General features: G+C 39.2%; 1 pseudogene; it reads left to right on the top strand.

Moving 5' to 3' along the window:
- The first annotated feature begins 494 nt into the window (after window positions 1-494).
- Window positions 495-6,795, top strand: part of LOC100586069 — a 190,932-nt pseudogene continuing 184,631 nt past the window's right edge.

The raw sequence follows: 6,795 nt of genomic DNA, 5'->3' as shown, positions 1-6,795 counted from the left end.
ATTGTAAGGTTTTTCAGATATAAAATATTTGCTGGGTAGTGTTTGTGTACGAATGAAAATGAGGCTAAGGAAACAGAGTGCCACCCTCTTCCATGAGCTCTCCCCACACAAGTCTCCGCGACGCTCGACTCTGTTCTTTACTTCACACTTCACCTGTATCTTCTTCTTTACCAATTCTGGATTCTAGATAAGCATAAGCATAATTCTTCCTCACACCTCTGGAGCAACAGAGAAGCTTCATTGCTGGGCCCTCAAAATCCACTGGGACTGGAGTTTGAGGAACTCTTGTGGGTCTCTCTCACTGGAACTTTAATAAAAAAAAAAAAGTGTACTCAACCACCAATCAAAATCTTAGGGAAGCCTATTATAAACATTGCAATAAATATCAGGAAACTTGATAACTAAGTCACATGGCAGGTTTTCTTTAAGTGTTGATGCTTTAGTCAATCTAGGCATGATTACTGAATCTGCCTCACTCTTCTGAGGTCTGCAGAATGATTGCTGCAATCCCAGTTGTGGCCCTCTCTGTGGGACTGGAGGTAACTAAGTACCATCTTCAACCTGATCCCAGGGATGGCTCTGGAAGAAAGCTGAATTGGAAAGGTATGCTATACACTCAACTTATTTAAATGTACTTATTGAGATTCACTTGATGTCTGGGGACGTATCCTCTATGGACAGCTCTGTACCCCTGCCTGGAATGTTGGCAATCTTGTACACAAAGGGTGGCCAAGAACACTTATTTTATTTTTATATTTGAGGATGGGACATCCTCAGGGTTCCAGTGAAGACTAACTACAAACAACTTCCAAATTTAATCTGGAGCTTCTGCTCTAAGTCTTGCTGTGGTGAACAAAACATTCTAGCATGTCTTTGTGTGGGAATCTAAAAAAAAGAGCACATCACTGTCTCATTGAATTGTGGTTATGAATTTTAGATCTGAGGTTATCCCAGGCCCTCAATACTTGTTTTGTAAGTGGCCTATAGTGCTGAGCCACAGAGATAGGTACTTAGATATCTGGGTTTCTCCACCTTTGAGATAGTCCATTTCTTCATAATTTCTGTCATTCTTTAAAGTCAGCTTACATTTGTGGCATGAATCTTTCCCCCAAATTTCTCAAGTTTCTTGATATTTATTGCAGTGTTTATAATAGAAAGATAAAAGGCATGGTGTCAATGTTAATTAAATGTTAATAAGAGACTGGTAAGAAATAAATTATAAAACACATGGTGTAATACTAGACAGCCAATTAAATAATGATACAAATGTTATAATTTATGACATGGAAAGATACAGTAAATTGTTTAGTGGAAGAAAGTGCTGATTAAATATGTTACACATCGCTAAATGAGGAAAGTAGAAAATTCCCCCATGCAGAATAATTCCAAATAATTTGTGTTGATATTCTGCTCTCCGGGAGGTAAAGCTTAACTCCTCACAACCCAAATCTAGACCAAACACAGTGACTTCCTTTCAAAAAGTATAGTATGGAAAGGGGAAAGAAGTGTATACTTTATACTGACAGATACTACTGTGGTGGGTGATCAAGGTCAACATCAACAGTAATAGGTCATGTTGACAATATGTACCCTTGATAGAATGTGTAGAAAATGACTCTTCATCTCTGTGGTCTTCCTCCCATAAACCATAACCCAAGGCCGGGTGTGGTGGCTCACACCTGTAATCCCAGCACTTTAGGAGGCTGAGGCAGGTGGATCACGAGGTCAGGAGACCGAGACCATCCTGGCTAACACAGTGAAACCCCGTCTCTACTAAAAATACAAAAAATTAGCCAGGCGTGGTGACGGGTGCCTGTAGTCCCAGCTACTCAGGAGGCTGAGGCAGGAGAATGGTGTGAGCTCCGTCCCGGGAGGCGGAGCTTGCAGTGAGCCGAGATCGCGCCACTGCACTCCAGCCTGGGCGACAGAGCGAGACTCCGTCTAAAAAAACATACAAAAAACAACAAAAAACCATAACCCAAGTCTAAGTATGAGGAAAAAAATAAGTCAAATCCAAATATAGTAACATTCTACAAAATACCTAACCAGTACTCTTTAAAACCATCAAGATCTTCAAAACAAGGAAAGTCTCACACATCATCACAGCCAAGAGGGGCCTAAAGAGACATGTCAGCTACATAGAATGTATCTGTCTGAAATGGGATCCTGGAACAGAAAAAGGACCTGAGGAAAAAACTAAGGTGATATGAATACAGTATGAACTTCAGTTAATAACAATGTATCAATATTGGTTCATTAATTATGACAACTGTACTCTGCTAATGTAATTAACTTGGAATGGAGTATATGAAAATATACTATCTTTACAAATTTTCTGTAAATTTAAACTAATTAAAATTTTAAAAATTAAAAAATAAAAAAATATAAGCCTTTTTTAGCGGAAAGTGCATATAGATGTATGCATGTATATACACAGCAACACAGCAAGAATGACATTATACTATGCTAACCTTGGTTATTCCTTGAGTGTGGGTATACCTTCTTTTTGTTTATCTATATTTTTCTATGTTAATTATTTCTTGCTTGTGTAATAAAAATCAACAATTCAACTATTAAATACAATCTACAGAAATAGCACACAATAAACAAATGTATTTTCTCACAAATCAAGAGATCCAGAGGTAAGGTCGATACTCTCATGCAAAAGTCAAAGCTCTGGGAACGTCTCACTCTCCCTTTCAGCCCCTGGCCTTCAGCATGACAGCTTTGTCCTCAGGTTTGCTCACCCCTGGTCAGAAGATAGATGTCAGCATTAATTACATGGCAACATGCTTTCTTGTTTATATCCATGGAAGAAGGGAAAACATCTACTCCAATCTTCCTAAAAGATTTGAGTCAACTCAGGTAACTGTACCCATCCCTAACTAGTCACAGTTGCCATCACAAGTTACAAATGTTCACTGGCTTAAGCCAAATTCTCTGAACCAGTCACTGTTAATGGAGTAAGGAATTACAGGTAAGGCCTAATCAAATCCACCTAGAACCAGCAATAGAGTCACATTCCCCAGATACATGGGTTACTTGAAGAAGACTGAAACAAACTCCTTCATTGATTTCTTATTTGTCTGCAGATGGGACTTGGTGATCACATTACTGACTCCAACTGTTCCAAGTAAAGTGTAAGAAAAGACACCAGTTGGCCGGTGTGGTGTCTCACGCCTGTAACCCCAGCACTTTGGGAGGCTGAGGCAGGTGGATCACTTGAGGTCAAGAGTATGACACCGGCCTGGCCAACATGGTGAAACCCCATCTCTACTAAAATTACAAAAATTAGCCAGCTGTGGTGGTGGATGCCTGTAATCCCAGCTATGTAGGAGGCTGAGGCAGGAGAATTGCTTGAACCCAGGAGGTGGAGGTTGCAGTGAGCCAAGATTGCAGCCCTGCAATATACTCTGGGGGTGACAGAGCGAGACTCTGTCTCAAAAAAAAAAAAGAAAGAAAAAGACACCAATCGCCCACAAACTACCTATTATTCAATATCTTAATTCAGTAGAATTGAGAAATATGAACTAATGGTGTAATCAGCAATCGATAAATCAGTGGCAGATCCACACTAATTTGTTTACATATTGTCTGTGGCTGCTTTCATATTGCACGATGGCAGAGTTCAGTAGTTATGACAAGGACCACCTGGCTTGCAGAGTCAAAAGTATGTTCTGGTCAGCCCTTTATAGGAACAGTTTGCCAACCCCTGACCTAAAGTCAATCAGGGACTTCACTCTCCCTCCCTTAGTGAAGAAGGTCAGCAGTCCTCCTGCTCATTTGTCACTTTATTGAGGTCTCTCCACCCCATCAACCAATGCTCATCTGGTTATCCACCTGGGACCAATAATAGACAAGTGAGATTAGCCCCTAGGACAACTCTCCCAGAAGCCTCTGAACAAGATTAAAACATTAATCCAACTTCAAGGCTGAAGTTCCATGGTTCATTCTAAATGACTTCCAACTATGTTTATCCATAGAGCCTGTCAGAATTTCTGCAATGAGAGTGTCACTAGAAATTTGTAATGAAAGCATCACCAATTGCCAGCTTTATTCTAAGTGCCTTTGTTTCACATCCAGCATTATTGAAAGCATCTTCATTCTGTTGTTTTTTGAGTCATATGTTTTGACACCCCAAAAACTGCATTGAGTGTGGGCTCCATCTAGTGACAGAGCGTGCATACTTCCTTTTCAGTTCTGAGTCTGAGGAACTATTTCTATTGCCTCATGAAAATGCTTAGGCTTAAAAATAGCCTGCCTCCTAAGGAAAGAATCTTTCTTTCTCGTATGTTATTAGCCAATGCAGAGCCAAAAGAAGACCAGGTGGTAGGGATGATACACAGGTCTGTGGACAAGCTCTTGAATTCAAGGTCAGCCTCTCCACAATTCCCTTCTTAGCTCTGGATGCATGATAATAATTTGGGCAGCACATGCTGGCTAACCAGGTGGTGTCCTAAAATTTGTGAGCTTAGGGCCTCACGAATGCTTTTGAAACAGGAAACACTGATCTAACTATTAATGTATTACAGGGCTATAAAGCCTCGCCCTTTTATTTATTTATTTATTTATTTTTCATTTTTTCATTGCTTTTTCTGATTCCTTACGTCTGTTGCAGTAGCTTATTAGGGCCTGAGACCTACCATCAGCATATGCTGGTGATCTCCTCTCCCTTCAGTAGGTATACTAGGCATAGTTAAAAATTAAAATCAAACTGAGCATATGTGCCCTGAGGCTGCCTGTGCTGGCTAATGACCTGTACCTTTACTGAAGCCAGTGCAGCTGGTATTAACTGGCCACACCCTGTGCAATCAGAATCTGCAATAAATGTCTGTGTGGCTAACAGGTCATTTAAGGCCCGTGAGCTTGTATGTTTGCTGAGATATATTTAGCCTCTGCACCGTTGCTAGGACCAGCTTTGATTCTTGTGTGTTCACAGAGGTCTAGCATTTCTATAGAGACAGCTCATTGCCTGTAGATAAGATCACTGTGTCCTGCCATGAATGATGATGTCTATATCCCATCTTTATTAAGGTTTAGAAGTGTTCTTTGAGGACACAGCATTTAAAATTAAATCACACTCTCATTTCCAGAACATCTTCCAAAAGTGCAGGATTTGGAATTTTAAATGTTTATGGCCATACAGCTAAAAGACAGGTTGATGATGCCAAAGCACTGATAGGTGTAAATGTCTTGCTTGAGTTGACCTTAGAGAGGCTTCTAAAGCGTTTGAAAAGCTTTCAGAATAGTAATCTTAGCCCTGCAATCTTAGATAGATGTGAACTTTTGGTTTTCAGTCTGATGTAAGAACCTAGTGAATGGCTAAAATGTGTTAAAATTGTCTTTAAAAATGTTCCATGATACTTTTTTCTTTCCTTTTAGTGTTTGGAGGTTGTAATTGCCAAAGCAGTGTAATGTAGGTCACCCAGTTTTTTGTTGCAGTCTACTCTTTAGCGTCTCTTGTAGAATGTTACTTGTGATGTGCCTACTTATTATTATTGAATATAAGTCTCTTCATAATCCTTTTGAACAAGTAAAGTCTGAAACTATTTCTTAATTTTAGAGATATTAAATAACTAGCTTAATTTATAAAGCAATGTTTGAAATAATATTTTATGAGTTGTTTACCTTCAACACCATATATAACCAAAATTTATCAATCATTATTTCTAAGTAGTGTTTTACAAACTCTCCACAGAATATTTTTTAGTATATTTCAGTGAAATAACTTTTCAATATTCATGGACATTGTTTTAATTTCTATAAAACGCTGATTGCTATAAATTTTCATGATTTATGGTGTTATTTAGAATCTAAGATTTTTTTTAGAACTTATTGATGAAATTTAGAATGTCAGTTTAGATTATTAAAAATGTCCCAATGTGGGAAAAAATAAAAATAGAATCACGCTCTATTATCTTTTCTCCAGCTATCCACTGGACATTCTACTGAATGGATAAGAGCCCTTTTGAATTCAGCATTTCTCAAACTGAGCAACCTGACCTCCCACTTACACCCCTAATCTTGCTCCATCCAAAGACTTCTCTATCTCAGTTGTCAGAAATGCCAAAATTCTACTTTCTCAAGCTAAAAGCTTGGATCATCCTGGACTCCTCTACTTCTTGTACTCCCCACACTGAATTCATTAGGAAATCCTATTGATGTTACACTAAAAATATATGAAGAATGTTACCACTCATCACCTTCACTGCTTTTACTCCCATCCCGCTTCTTACTGGATGACTGCAGTGGCCTTCTAACTGGTTTCTCCACTTTTCCCCCTTTTCCCTTAAATAATCTTCTTAATATAGCACCTGGAATGATAACTTTTCTTAAAACATAAGATGGGTCCTGTTCCTACTCTCTTTAAAACCTACAAACAGCTCAGCATTTTGCTGAGAATAAAAGCCAAAGTTCTTACAGTGTTCAAAGGGACATTGTATGATGAATGCCTTCTTCGTCTCTGACTCCTCCTTTACTACTCTCTCCCTCACCACTCTGGTCTCCTGACACCAGCATATTTGCTGTCCCTTGAATATACCATACACCCAGCTGCCCTGGGCCTTTGCACTCATTGCTCCCTCCACCGGTGTGGTCTTCCCTAATGTGTCAGCATGGCTCACTCTTCATTCATCTCAAGTCTTTGCTCAAGCATCCTTCTGGTGATTCCCCTTAATACAGCAGCCTGCTCTCCTCTTCTCACTCAGCATCACTGATCCTTCTTATCTGGCTCTACTTCATCTCTTTTTCCTCTCACGTCTCTAGTATCCATATAATAGGCTTATTTATTATGTT

The sequence above is a fragment of the Nomascus leucogenys genome, chromosome 11 (assembly GCF_006542625.1).
Source record: "Nomascus leucogenys isolate Asia chromosome 11, Asia_NLE_v1, whole genome shotgun sequence".
In the NCBI taxonomy this organism is placed as follows: domain Eukaryota; kingdom Metazoa; phylum Chordata; class Mammalia; order Primates; family Hylobatidae; genus Nomascus; species Nomascus leucogenys.
Note: the sequence above shows the minus strand (reverse complement) of the source record. Positions and strands in the feature narration are given on the sequence as shown.